This window comes from Triticum dicoccoides, chromosome 2A (genome assembly GCF_002162155.2).
Source record: "Triticum dicoccoides isolate Atlit2015 ecotype Zavitan chromosome 2A, WEW_v2.0, whole genome shotgun sequence".
Lineage (NCBI taxonomy): Eukaryota > Viridiplantae > Streptophyta > Magnoliopsida > Poales > Poaceae > Triticum > Triticum dicoccoides.
The window spans coordinates 507,453,325-507,469,137 of record NC_041382.1 but is presented as its reverse complement, the minus strand read 5'-3'; positions in this window follow the sequence as shown (position 1 = coordinate 507,469,137).

Genomic DNA, 15,813 nt, shown 5'->3' with positions numbered 1-15,813 from the left:
GATTACTCCTTGTAGTTAATGCTAGTGGTTTCTTTGGTGGAAGATCATATGTTCAGATCCATTATGCATATTAATACCCCTCTGATTATGAACATGAATATGCTTTGTGAGTAGTTACGTTTGTTCCTGAGGACATGGGAGAAGTCTTGCTATAAGTAGTCATGTGAATTTGGTATTCGTTTGATATTTTGATGAGATGTATGTTGTCTTCACTCTAGTGGTGTCATGTGAACGTCGACTACATGACACTTCACCATTGTTTGGGACTAGAGGAAGGCATTGGGAAGTAATAAGTAGATGATGGGTTGCTAGTGTGACAGAAACTTAAACCCTAGTTTATGTGTTGCTTCGTAAGGGGCTGATTTGGATCCATATGTTTCATGCTATGGCTAGGTTTACCTTAGTACTTCTGTTGTAGTTGTGGATGCTTGCAATAGGGGTTAATCATAAGTGGGATGCTTGTCCAAGGAAGGACAGTACCCAAGCACCGGTCCACCCACATATCAAATTATCAAAGTACTGAACGCGAATCATATGAGCATGATGAGAACTAGCTTGACGATAATTCCCATGTGTCCTCGGGAGCGCTTTCCTTTATATAAGAATTTTCCAGGCTTGTCCTTTGCTACAAAAAGGATTGGGCCATCTTGTTGCACTTTATTTACTTACATTACTTTCTACCCGTTACAAATTACCTTATCACGAAACTATATGTTACTGATAATTTCAGTGCTTGCAGAGAGTACCTTGTTGAAAACCGCTTATCATTTCCTTCTGCTCCTCGTTGGGTTCGACACTCTTACTTATTGATAAGGCTATTATAGATCCCCTACACTTGTGGGTCATCAAGACTCTTTTCTGGCGCCGTTGCCGGGGAGTGAAGCGCCTTTGGTAGGTGGAATTTGGTAAGGAAAAATTTATATAGTGTGCTGAAATTTACTGTCACTTGTTACTATGGAACATAATCCTTTGAGGGGCTTGTTCGGGGTATCTTCACCCCGACCAGTAGAGCAAAGAGTTACTCCTCAACCTACTGAACCTACTGAAAATGTTTACTTTGAAATTCCTTCGGGTATGATAGAGAAACTGCTAGTTAATCCTTTCACAGGTGATGGAACATTACATCCCGATTGCACCTAATCTATGTGGATGAAGTTTGTGGATTATTTAAGCTTGCAGGTATGCCTGAGGATTTTATCAAGGATAAGGTCTTCCCTTTATCTTTGAAGGGAAAAGCATTGACATGGTTTAGTCTATGTGATGATATGGGATCATGGAACTACAACCAATTGAAGTTAGAATTTCATGAGAAGTTTTATCCTATGCATCTTGTTCATCGTGATCGTAATTATATATATAATTTTTGGCCTCGCGAAGGAGAAAGGATCGCTCAAGCTTGGGGGAGGATTAAGTCAATGTTATATTCATGCCCCAATCATGAGCTCTCAAGAGAAATTATTATTCAAAAAATTTATGCTCGGCTTTCTCTCGATAATCGCTCCATGCTCGATACTTCTTGTACTGGCTCTTTTATGATGAAGACTATTGAATTCAAATGGGATTTATTGGAAAGAATTAAATGCAACTATGAAGATTGGGACCTCGATGAAGGTAAGGAGTCGGGTATAACACCTAAGTTTGATTGTGTTAAATCTTTTATGGATACCGATAGTAGCTTCTTTCTGTGAATCCTTTGCTACTCATGTTGATCTCCCTAAGGAGAAGTGGTTTAAATATAATCCTCCCATTGAAGTAAAAGTAGTTGCACCAATTAAAGTTGAAGAAAATACTATCACTTATAATGATCCTGTTGTTCCTGCTGCTTAAGTTGAGAAACCACCTTTCCCTGTTAGAATAAAGGATCATGCTAAAGCTTCAACTGTGGTTTGTAAGAGTAATACTAGAACACCTACTCCCACTGAGAAAATCAAAGTTGAACCTAGTGTTGCTATGGTTAAAGATCTCTTGGCCGATAATATTGATGGGCATGTTATTTACTTCTGTGATGAAGCTACTAGAATTGCTAGACCCAATACTAAAAATAAACATAGACCTATTGTAGGCATGCATGTTATTTCTGTTAAAATAGGAGATCGTTGCTATCATGTCTTATGTGATATGGGTGCTAGTGCAAGTGCAATACCTCACTCCTTATACAAAGAAATTATGCATGATATTGCACCTGCTGAGTTAGAAGAAATTGATGTTTACAATTAAGCTTGCCAATAGAGATACTATTTCACCAGTTGGGATTGTTAGAGATGTCGAAGTTTTGTGTGGGAAAGTTAAACATCCTACTGATTTTCTTGTTCTTGGTTCCCCACAAGATGAATTTTGTCCCATTATATTGGGTAGACCCTTCTTGAATATTGTTAATGCCCGGATACACTGCAAAAAGGATGTTGTTACTATTGGTCTTGGGGATATGTCTCATGAGTTCAATTTTGCTAAATTTCATAGACAACCCCATGATAAAGAATTGCCTAGTAAAGATGATATTATTGGTCTTGCTTCTATTGTCATGCCTCCTAGTGATCCTTTAGAACAATATTTGCTAGACCATGAAAATGATATGTTTATGAATGAAAGAAGGGAAATAGATGAAGTATTCTTTAGACAGGGACCTATTTTGAAACACAACTTGCGTGTTGAAATCCTAGGGGATCCTCCTCCACCTAAGGGTGATCCCGTGTTTGAGCTTAAACCTTTACCTGATACTCTTAAATATGTTTATCTTGATGAGAAAGAGATATATCCTGTTATTATTAGTACTAACCTTTCAGAGCATGAAGGAAAGAAATTATTGAAAACTCTGAAGAAGCACCGTGCTGCTATTGGATATACTCCTGATGATCTTAAGGGCATTAGTCCCACTCTATGCCAGCACAAAATAAAATTGGAGAAAGACGCGAAACCGGTTGTTGATCACCAATGACGGTAAAATCCTAAGATGAAAGAACTGGTAAGAAAAGAAATACTAAAGCTTCTGGAGGCAGGTATAATTTATCCTGTTGCTGATAGTCAGTGGGTAAGTCATGTCCATTGTGTCCCTAAGAAGGGAGGTATTACTGTTGTTCCTAATGATAAAGATGAATTGATCCCACAAAGAATTGTTATAGGTTATAGAATGGTAATTTATTTCCGCAAATTAAATAAAGCTACTAAAAAGGATCATTACCCTTTACCTTTTATTGATCAAATGCTAGGAAGATTATCCAAACATACACATTTTTTATTTCTAGATGGTTATTCTGGTTTCTCTCAAATACTTGTGTTAAAAGAGGACCAAGAAAAGACAACTTTTTACTTTCCCTTTCGGTACCTTTGCTTATAGATGTATGCCTTTTGGTTTATGTAATGCACCTGCTACCTTTCAAAGATGTATGACTGCTATATTCTCTAACTTTTGTGAAAAGATTGTTGAGGTTTTCATGAATGATTTCTCCGTTTATGGAACTTCTTTTGATGATTGCTTAAGCAACCTTGATCAAGTTTTGCAGAGATGTGAAGAAACTAATCTTGTCTTAAATTTGGAGAAGTGCCACTTTATGGTTAATGAAGGTATTGTCTTGGGGCATAAAATTTCTTAAAGAGGTATTGAAGTTGATAAAGCTAAAGTTGATGCTATTGAAAAGATGTCGTGTCCTAAGGATATTAAAGGTATAAGAAGTTTCCTTGGTCATGCCGGTTTTTATAGGAGGTTCATTAAGGACTTTTTTAAAATTTCCAGGCCTCTGACTAATCTCTTACAAAAAGATGTTCCTTTTGTCTTTGATGATGATTGTGTAGAAGCATCTGAAATACTTAAGAAAGCCTTGATTTCTGCACCCATTGTTCAGCCTCCTGATTGGAATTTACCATTTGAAATTATGTGTCATGCTAGTGATTATGCTGTAGGGGCTGTTTTAGGACAAAGGGTTGATAAGAAATTAAATGTTATCCAATATGCTAGTAAAACTCTAGACAGTGCCCAAAGAAATTATGCTACTATTGAAAAAGAATTTTTGGGAGCTGTATTTGCTTGTGACAAGTTCAGACCTTATATTGTTGATTCTAAAGTAACTGTCCACACCGATCATGCTGCTATTAAATATCTTATGGAAAAGAAAGATACTAAACCTAGACTTATTAAATGGGTTCTCGTGCTACAAGAATTTGATTTGCATATTATTGATAGCAAGGGAGCCGAGAACCCCGTTGCAGACAACTTGTCTAGGTTAGAGAATGTTCTTGATGACCCACTACCTATTGATGATAGCTTTCCCGATGAACAATTAGCTGTAATTAATGCTTCTCATACTACTCCATGGTATGCTGATTATGCTAATTACATTGTTGCTAAATTTATACCACCTAGTTTCACATACCAACAAAAGAAAAAGTTCTTCTATGATTTAAGACATTACTTCTGGGATGACCCACATCTTTATAAAGGAGTAGATGGTGTTATTAGATGTTGTGTACCTGAGCATGAATAGGAACAGATCCTACACAAGTGTCACTCTGAGGCTTATGTAGGACACCATGCTGGAGATAGAACTGCACATAAGGTATTGCAATCCGGTTTTTATTGGCCTACTCTCTTCAAGGATGCACGTAAGTTTGTTTTGTCTTGTGATGAATGTCAAAGAATTGGTAATATTTGTAGACGTCAAGAAATGCCTATGAATTATTCACTTGTTATTGAACCATTTGATGTTTGGGGCTTTGATTATATGGGACCGTTTCCTTCCTCTAATGGGTATACACATATTTTAGTTGCTGTTGAATATGTTACTAAGTGGGTAGAAGCTATTCCAACTAGTAGTGCTGATCATAACACCTCTATTAAGATGCTTAAAGAAGTTATTTTTCTGAGGTTTGGGGTTCCTAGATACTTAACGACTGATGGTGGTTCACATTTTATTCATGGCGCTTTTCAAAAAATGCTTGCTAAGTATGATGTTAATCATAGAATTGCATCTCCTTATCATCCACAATCTAGTGGTCAAGTAGAATTGAGTAATAGAGAGCTTAAATTAATTTTGCAAATGACCGTTAATAGATCTAGAAAGAATTGGTCCAAGAAACTTGATGATGCATTATGGGTCTATAGAACTGCATATAAGAATCCTATGGGTATGTCTTCGTATAAGATGGTTTATGGAAAAGCATGTCACTTACTCCTCGAACTAGAACTCAAGGCATATTGGGCCATTAAAGAGCTCAACTATGACTTCAAGCTTGCCGGTGAGAAGAGGCTTTTTGACATTAGCTCACTTGACGAATGGAGAACCCAGGCTTATGAAAATGCTAAACTATTTAAAGAAAAGGTTAAAAGATGGCATGATAAAAGGATACAAAAACATGAGTTTAATGTACGTGATTATGTATTGCTATACAACTCTTGTTTAAGATTTTTTGTAGGCAAACTCCTCTCTAAATGGGAAGGTCCTTACATTATCGAGGAGGTCTATTGTTCCAGTGCCATAAAAATCAACAACTTCGAAGGCACAAATCCGAGGGTGGTGAACGGTCAAAGAATAAAAAATTATATCTTACACAACTCCATAAATGTTGAAACTAATGTTATTGAAACCGTAACCCTGGAGGAATATATAAGGGACACTTTCCAGAACGTTTCAGCCTCCAAAAAGGAATAGGTATGTAGTACGGTAAGTAAACCGACTCCAAAACAGTTCTAATAGCAATTTTTCTCTGTTTTGGAATATTTAAGAAAATAGGAAAATAAGAAGCAGTCCGGAAAGGACACGAGGGTGGAGGGTGCACCCTATCCCCCTGGGCGCGCCTCCTGCCTCGTGGGCACCTCGTGTGCTCTCCGAACTCCGTTTTCTTGCATGATACTTCTTTTGGTCGATAAAAATTCATTATATAATCTCCCGAAGGTTTTGACCACCGTATCACGCAAATATCTCCTATCTTTGTTTCAAGCTGTTCCTGCTGCAGATTTGAGCAATATGTCGTCCCAGGATTTGGAGGGAGAAAGCTATGTGGCTGATTACCTTGCAGATCCTAAGGTCTACGGGGACTTGGAGCATTGTGGTTGGACCACGGAGGAAGAAGAGGACTATGAACCTAGGGTAAAGGAGGAGACGAGCTCAGATGAGGATGAAGTTCCATTATCTCAACCTGGAGACATGCATGTGGAGTTCAAAAAGTCAAGCCTCCCTGATAGAGCAAAGAAACCTAAGATCGAGATTATCCCTTTTTGCCTCTTGCAGGAGAACAAAGAGCGACTATTGTCGGTGTCAAAACCGGCGGATCTCGGGTAGGGGGTCCCGAACTGTGCGTCTAAGGCTGATGGTAACAGTAGGCGGGGGACACGATGTTTACCCAGGTTCGGGCCCTCTCGATGGAGGTAATACCCTACTTCCTGCTTGATTGATCTTGATGATATGAGTGTTACAAGAGTTGATCTACCACGAGATCGTAGAGGCTAAACCCTAGAAGCTAGCCTATGATTGTTGTCGTCCTACGGACTAAACCCTCCGGTTTATATAGACACTGGAGGGGTCTAGGGTTACACAGAGTCGGTTACAAGGGAGGAGATCTACATATCCGAATTGCCAAGCTTGCCTTCCACGCAAAGGAGAGTCCCACTCGGACACGGGACGAAGTCTTCAATCTTGTATCTTCATAGTACAATAGTTCGGCCAAAGTATATAGTACGGCTGTACGAGGACCCCTTAATCCAGGACTCCCTCAATAGCCCCTGAACCAGGCTCCAACGACGATGAGTCCGGCACGCAGATTGTCTTCGGCATTGCAAGGCGGGTTCTTCTCCAAATCCTGACTACCTGTCGTAACGAGTAGTGTTCGGCTTCCCATGAATGTTGCACTCCTCGGCTTCTGTGCTTTAATAATGGCTATCTTCCACGTGTCGAGGGAATGCGAAAAGTCAGGGCATTTTTACATTTGCCACCCTAACCATGTGAGTAAATCGTCTATTTAAAGAGTCGGGGATCCTCAGATCCAGATCACACCATCCTCCCACATCGAGTATCCATCAGAGCGTGCCCGGAAAAGTCCATCCCATCATGGCCGGCCATCGCAGCTCCTCCTCTCGCTCCCGTAGCACTAAGCCATGCAATTGGGAGAAGTGTTCCATCCCCCACAGCCAATTAGTAGAGTTACAGACCCAGGGGTTTCTCCCTCCTGCGTATATGGTCCCGTCTGAGCCGGACTAGCCACTTATAATAGCGGGGAGCAAGCGGAGAGCTTTCCCAACCCATCCATAGGGGAGCGGGTATGCCTTGTCCCTTACTTATTGAGGGGACACGGATTTCCAATCCAGCCGTTCCTCCGCGGGCTCCTGGAGTTCTACGCCCTCCAGCTGCATAACTTTATTGCCGCCTCCATATTACACATTGCCTGCTACGTCGCCTTTTGCGAGCTGTTTCTGGGCTGCAAAGCTCATTTCGAGCTATGGAAGAGGCTATTCTTCCTCGTACCCCGTACACAGGAGGGGTCAATATATCAAGTGGGCGGAGCCAAAATATGGCGCATCGCCGGGACCGGATACCTGTCTGGTACTCCGAAGAAGACATACGAAGACTGGCCTTCGGAGTGGTTTTATATGGAGGACGTCCCCCTTCCGGACCCTATTCGGATGGACCTTCCTGAGTTTAATAATGCCCCTTTGAAGAAATGCCGCAGCTGGCGCCCTCAGAGCCCCCAGGAGGAAGATAACAGAGAGGTCCTTTACCTGATGGGCAGGATAAAAACACTGGCCAAATCAGGACTGACAATAATCGAGGTTATGTCAATATGTATAATGCGGGGGGTGCAGCCACTTCAGTATCAGGGGAAACCCATGTGGCACTTCAATGGAGAAGACGATGCCAACCACTGTGGCTGTAAAGGCCTGGACTCCGCCGCTGCTCTAGCAAAAATACTGTCCGGTTTATACAAAGGAGAGGAACAGGAGTTCATCCGCATTAAGCCACGGGATGGATTCTCCATGTACAACCCCCCCAAACTGGGTGAGCTGCTACCTTTTACTCCAGACCTTCCTGCATTCTTCATCATAAATATTTACCTTGCTATTTCATAGCAGGAACTGCGAAAAGCTGTGAGGGAGGTCCACAGCCCGTCTCCACAGCCAGAGGACCCTGACCGGGTCCTCGACCCTGGACTCGAAGAAGATCCGGACATATTTGTGGAGCTCATCGACAGGACGTTCTATCAGTTAAGCTGCGACGGTGCCTTGGTGGCCATCATAGCCGATTATCCTGGCCTGCTCCCTGCATCGCATGTAAGTAAAACCGGAGTCCCAACTTCCGAGAAGGATCCCTTTTTTGCACTTCACCCACCGCACACATATGGTGTATTACAAGGAAGGCCCTCGGGACGCCATGCCTAACCCGCGGTGACTCACCAACAAGGGGCGCCGAAGCCAGGTAGGCTTAAAAGGAAGGCGGTCAGGACTGAGACACCATCGCAGAGGTATGAAAAAGAACCCTGCTCCGTGGTTGTCGTCTTCAAAATATAATAACATCCATGGTTCCTGGCAGAAAAAACACTCGCCGGACCATGTACGAAGAGCCTGCCGGCCACGCCTCCACCAGCCAGACTCCAGAGCCGGTCTTAGGGGCAGATGCTAATGTGGGGACAACACCGGATGTTCCCCCTATAGAGGATGCGGATAGGCTGCCCTCTAAGAATTCCGACGTGGAGAGTGCCATGAATCACAGGCGTCGCCGGGCCGTACTCCGTGACCCTGGTTTCTCCGAAGAGGCGTTCAATGCCTTCAACTCAGGAGACGCGTACATCCGATCTGCTCAAAATGGTCTTGCCAGAGCCACGGACCAGTATGTAAAGGATATACGGGTAAGAAAATCTGATAATTATGTATATCAGTAGCCCCTGAGACTTGAAATAGTTAGCACAACTGATTTAAGGATCATTATATGCGTAGGTTCTTACGGAGAAGAATACCCAGTTGTCTCAAGAGCTGGAGGAGTGCAAAGCCCAGCTACGGGCTGCAGTTGCCGAAATGAAGGAGTCCAAGAAGGCCCAATCTGGTAACACTTGTTCTGATCGAAAAGAATGAAATGACATGTACCAGTTAGTATTCGGCAAGCATGCAAATCTAATAATAGATTCTGCAGATGATCCCGGAGTGAATTCAAAGATCGTGCGAGGGGATGAGCCACATGCTCAACGACAGCTAGAGGCTGGCGACCGCGTGCTTACGCGGGTTAGGCAAGAGAAAAAGAATCTCCAAGATGCCAATACCCGGCTGGGCGTTGAACTGAAAGATGTTCAGGCCCAACTAGCTGACTCCGTAAAGGAGAATAAGGGGCTTCGACGCAGCATTTTTAGTAAGTGCCTAAACCAACTTTTATAGAGTTCGGCGAAGAAACCGGCTAACAGAGTTATATCTGTAGGTATGCTGACGGGTCTTCCCGAAGAAGAGATGCCCGGATCTGTGGGCGGTCTTCTGCCCGAGCTCTCACAACTGCACGAACAAGTTCGACAGGTGATGCAGGGCATTGCCCAGGCCTTGTGGCCATCCGCCTCCCTTCCAGGAGGCATGGGGGTGCTCGTAGAGATGCTCAAGGGAGTGTGGCGGCACTTCCGATTATGGAAGATATCTGCCTGCCGACAAGGTGCAAGGGAAGCCTGGGCCATGGTGAAGACGTGATATACCAAGGCTGACCCGAACCACATGGCCGAGGTCGGACCTGTGGGGTCTGATGGGAAAGAGATCCCCGTTAGTCTGGTATATGACCAGGTAAAATTAGCCGCAAAGTATTCCCAACAGGATTGTAGGCTAGACAGCCTGTTGGATGGTATAGAAGAATTTAGTCAGTCTAACTGACTGTGTACTTCAAGTGACATATTTTGTCCCCAGCCGGATTGTAAATCATTTGTCATGGCGGACCTTTTCGCTTCGACCTCCGTACCCGACAGTCCGGAGTGTATCCGAATACCACTCAGTTATGTAAAACCGGGGTACGCGTGGAAACCAGGCATAGGGGTCATAAGTGCTTGAACAGACAAGTACCCAACTAGCTATGTTATATTACATGGATAGTAAGAAACATCTTCCAGGGAGAATAGTTCCGTTAAGGGTTCCTTTCCCTGGGTACGCATGCATTAATGTGCATGTCCGAACTGCAAAAAGAGATGCAGGATAAACATCTGGGGGCATGTATTGCAATAAGTAAAAGTCGTCTTTTGTTCACCGACCGAATATTCCCTTAAGAATGCTAGCTTTCGACTTCACCCAGTTTGAGGTACACATCCGGCTGACCCGGGAGTAACAATCGCAAAGGTGCTCCCCTTATGCCCTAGCCGAAGTAACAAGAACGTAGGGCATAAACACAAGAGCCAGGCAACCCAGCTTGGCGAAAACTTAAGTCATATTGATGCATATAATGGCAAAGAAAAGGTACATGTGGAAAAGTAACACATGTGCAACGGGTATAGAGCCTGGAACATAATTATATTAAGCTTCTGTATAAGAAGCCCCCAGGTGTAATGAGCATGCATGGCGCGTCAAGATTGTGTAGTCAAGACACATTTTAACCTTTTAAGGCCGTGAAGAAAAAGGGAAGAAAGAAAGACAGATAGCGGATATATATATAAGGCGGAGGTAAGGAGACGAACACAGAGTCCATCCCTAGGCGTAGAACCTTCAGAGCCTGGCCGCGTTCCATGGGTTTGGCTTGAGTCGATTGTCCGATGCATCATGCAGACGGTACGCTCCACCGGTTAGAACTTTGTCGATGATGAAGGGACCTTCCCATTTGGGCTTGAGCTTGTCCTTTTTCTTCTCGGGTAGGCGTAGAACGAGTTTGCCAACGTTATAAGTTTTTGCCCGTACTTCTCTGCGTTGATACCGTCGAGCATGTTGCTAATAGAATGCGGAGCAGGCTTTTGCAACGTCACACTCCTCCTCCAGGGCGTCTAAACTATCCTGCCGATCAAGCTTGGCTTCTTTCTCTTCGTACATGCGCACTCGAGGTGATTCATGAATGATGTCGCAGGGCAGTACCGCCTCTGCGCCGTACACCATAAAAAACAGTGTGTATCCGGTAGTGCGATTCGGCGTGGTCCGCAGCCCCCATAGTACGGAGTTGAGCTCCTCAACCCAGTGCGTATCTGATTCGTTCAAGGATTGCAGTAATCTGGGTTTAATGCCGCTCATAATAAGACCATTTTCTCGTTCGACTTGACCGTTTGTTTGGGGGTGATAGACGGAGGCATAATCGAGCTTAATGCCCATGTTTCCGCACCAAGTTTTTACCTCGTCAGCTGTAAAGTTCGAGCCGTTATCAGTGATGATGTTGTGGGGGACACCATAACAGTGTACAACCCCGGATATGAAGTCTATCACTAGTCCGGACTCGGCCGTTTTAACTGGTTTGGCTTCTATCCATTTGGTGAATTTATCCACCATGACCAATAGGTACTTTTTCTTATGGCTTCCTCCTTTAAGGGGTCCGACCATATCAAGCCCCCAGACCGCAAAGGGCCAAGTAATGGGGATTGTTTGGAGAGCGGTAGGTGGCATATGACTTTGATTTGCAAAAAGCTGGAAACCGATGCAATGTTGGACGAGGTCCTGTGCGTCTGCTCGGGTTGTCGGCCAGTAGAAACATGTACGGAAGGCCTTGCTTACAAGGGCCCGAGCTGCGGCGTGATGGCCGCCGAGTCCAGCATGAATTTCTACCAAAAGTTGCCGTCCTTCCTCTTCGGAGATGCACCTTTGAAGTACTCCGGTAGCGCTTTTCTTATAAAGCTCTTCCTCGTGGACCTTGTAGGCTTTAGACCGACACACAATGCAACGTGCCTCATTTGGGTCCTCAGGGAGTTCTTGCCTATTTAGGTAAGCCAAGAAGGGTTCTGTCCACGGGGCGATGACAGCCATAATCACATGGGCCGAAGGTGTTATTTCGGTGGCGGAGCCTCCGATTATGTCAGAGTGTTCGGGATCTGGTATTGTGGCTGGATCCGGACTGTTATTGCCGGTCTCCCCTTCCCACACCACGAATGGCTTGAACAACCTTTCCAAGAAGATACTAGGTGGGACAGGGTCGCGCTTAGTGCCGATGCGGGCGAGGATATCCGCCACTTGATTGTTTTCTCGGACGTGGAATTCGAGCCCCTCGAACCGAGCTGACATTTTGAGGACGGCATTGTGGTAAGCCGCCATTTTTGGGTCCTTGGCATCAAAGTCTCCATTTATTTGAGATATTGCGAGGTTTGAATCCCCACGCACCTCTAGGCGTTGAATGCCCATGGCGACTGCCATCCGGAGACCATGCAACAGGGCCTCATATTCTGCTGCATTGTTGGATTCTGTGTATAATATTTGGAGTACATATGTCATTGAGTGGCATCATGGTTATTTATCATGTCGTTGAGTGGTACTTCAGAGGCCACCGTAATTAACATTCTTGAAAGTAGTGTCGTAGTTTCCGGGATGCCATGAAGACCATGTATGCTATCTTTTGATAATGTGGGTACCGTGATTTGCATGAGTGAGGACAGTGGATACGTAGTATACCGGCTTTTGAAGCGGGAACTTATGTCCGTCCGTCTCTCGTTCGACGACGAGCACTGCGCTTACAACCTAGTGTGTTGCCGCTATATATAACAACATTGATTCACCGGTATTTGGCACGACCAAGATTGGGTTGCTGGCCAAGAGGGATTCTATTTCTTCCAATCCGGCCATGGCCGCATCCGTCCACTTGAAGTGTTCGGTGCGTCAAAGAAGGCGATAAAGAGGTAATGCCTTTTCCCCCAATCGGGAGATAAAGTGGCTTAAGGCAGCCACGCATCCGGTTAATTTCTGGATTTGCTTGAGATCTGTTGGGATAGCCAACTGTGACAGAACTCGGATTTTAGCCGGATTTTCTTCAATTCCTCTATTGGAAATGATGAAGCCCGAGAGCTTTCCGATGGGCACGCCGAAAACGCATTTTTCTGGATTGAGCTTGATGTCACATGTTCGGAGATTGTCGAACATAACCCTCAAGTCGTCTATTAAGGATTCGACGTGTCTGGTTTTAATGACCACATCGTCTACATATGCCTCCACTATTTTTCCGATTTGTGTTTCCAAGCATGTCTGAATCATGTGTTGATAGGTTGCACCGGCATTTGTGAGCCCGAAAGGCATGGTGTTACAACAGAAGGGGCCGTATGGAGTGATGAATGCCATTGCGTCTTGATCAGACTCCACCATCTTAATTTGATGGATCCGGAGTATGCGTCGAGGAAACACAATGAGTCGTGTCCTGCGGGAGAGGGGGAAGGGATCCTTGGGGCAAGCCTGGTTAAGGTCCTTGAAATCGACACATAGGTGCCTGGATTTTTCCTTCTTTGGTACCATAACCAGGTTTGCTAGCCAGTCCAGATGTTTTATTTCTCTAATGAATCTAGCCTCGAGTAACTTGCCTAGCTCTTCTCCCATGGCTTGTCACTTAGGCTCAGAGAAATGCCGAAGAGTCTGCTTGACCGACTTGAATCCCTTTAGAATGTTTAGGCTATGCTCGGCCAGCCTGTGTGGGATTCCTGGCATGTCTGAAGGATGCCAGGCGAAGATGTCCCAATTCTCGCACAAGAACTCCCGCGGTGCGGCGTCTGTTGTGGGGTTCAGCTGTGCCCCGATGGATGCTGTTTTTCTAGGGTCCATTGGGTGGACCTGGAATTTGACTATTTTGTCCGCTGGTTTAAAAGAGGTGGACTCGGGTCTTTTGTCGAGTATCACGTCGTCCCTGTCCACTGTGGAGCGCAGCACAGTTAGTTCTTCGGCCGTGAGGGCTTCAGAAAACACCTCGAGGGCCAGTGCGACGGTTTTACTTTCGGCGGCGAGTGCTATGTCCATATCACTAGCTAGAGTGATGATTCCATTGGGCCTGGGCATCTTGAGCTTCATGTACCCATAATGGGGTATAGCTTGGAAGATCGTGAATGCCTCCCGCCCTGAAAGGGTGTGGTATCCGCTACTAAACGAGGCCACTTGGAATGTGATTTCTTCAGCCTATAATTCTCCGGCGTGCTGAATACCACAACTAGTGTGATTTTTCCCGCACATCGTGCCTCCCGACTAGGGATGATTCCTCTCAAGGTCGTGCTGCTTTGCTCAATGCGGCTCTTGTCTATTTCCATTTTGCTAAGAGTCTCCTCGTAGATGAGGTTTAATCCGCTGCCACCGTCCATGAGCACGTTAGTAAGCCGCAAGCCGTCCACAATTCGACTAAGGACCAAAGCGGCTGGTGCTCGGGCTATTCGAAATTGAGGTTCGTCACTGGTATTGAAGGTTATAGCTGTATCGTTCCATGGGTTTATTGTTGCAACGTGGCAAACTTCAGCGAGGCTGCAGAGTGCTCGCTTGCGCCTATTATTTGAGGCGAAAGTCTCGAAGACTGTTAGTATTGTATTGTTATTTTCCACGGGATGGTTCTCTATGGTATTGTTGATGAGGAGATCCTCGCCGCTCTTGGCCACTTGCCGGAGTATCCAACATGCTCTAAGGCTATGTGTTGGCATGGTATCCGGTGTACTGTGAATTTTGCATGGTCCATTGAGCCATCCCTCCAATACGGTTCCACGCCCTGTATGGGCTTTGGTTTCTTTGTAATTGGATCAGGTGACTTATGAGAGTACACCCTTTTAGTTTGGACGAAGGGTTTAGTGAGAGCCGGAGGATCCCAGAATTTTGTTTGGGTTTTCCAGGTGCTTTCCATCGCACAGTACTTCTATACTATGGCCGCCAAGTCAGTGAAGTGTACTATGTCACATTGACTTGTGGCATTGAGGATTCCCTTGTCCGTGCAATTTTTGAGAAAGAATGAAATTGCATCTTCCTCGCGACAGTCCTTGACCTTGCTCATTACAAGGAGGAATCTGGCCCAATAGTGATGCACTGTCTCTTGGGGCTCTTGTCTAATGTGGGAAAGATCACTTATGTGAGGGTGGGTGGGTAGATTTAGGTCCAAACCCTGACCCGATCTGAGACCCAGGGGCAGAGGATTTTCCGAGCTTGGCAGTTCGGGCTCTGGGACGTTGCCCCATAGTTCTGGCCTGCTGTCCGATTCTAGGTTTGAAGCTTGGGCCATGTCCTCCCATAGACGGGTATCCGGCTCGGAGAGCTCAGGAATCCGGACATAGTTTGTCCTCAAAATAGAGGAAGAATTGCTGCATTGCTCCTCCACCACCGCTACCTAATGGGTGACCAGCGGAGAGTTAATCTCCCTTTGGTCAGGTTTAAGCCCGATCCGATCATAGTCCGTAGCGACTCCTAAGGCGGTGATGCGATCCAAGAGCTCGTTCAAGGAAGAGAGCTCCATTGGATCCATCTACTCAGTGAATCCTGAGCCGACGTGGAGGCTGTTTTTGATGACCCGAGAAGTCATCATCGGCGCGATGGCTGAACGGGCGGTCATGACGAAGCCGCCTAGTCGGAGAGTTTGTCCTACAGCCAGGGCTCCCCCAGAGGTAATGTTGTCCTTGACAACAAGATGAGCCATCAAGCCTTATCATGACGGCACAGTGGAACTCTCAATGAAAGCACCAATGTCGGTGTCAAACCCGACGGATCTCAGGTAGGGGGTCCCGAACTGTGCGTCTAAGGCTGATGGTAACAGGAGGCGGGGGACACGATGTTTACCCAGGTTTGGGCCCTCTCGATGGAGGTAATACCCTACTTCCTGCTTGATTGATCTTGATGATATGAGTGTAACAAGAGTTGATCTACCATGAGATCATAGAGGCTAAACCCTAGAAGCTAGCCTATGATTATGATTGTTGTCATCCTACGGACTAAACCCTCCGGTTTATATAGACACCGGAGGG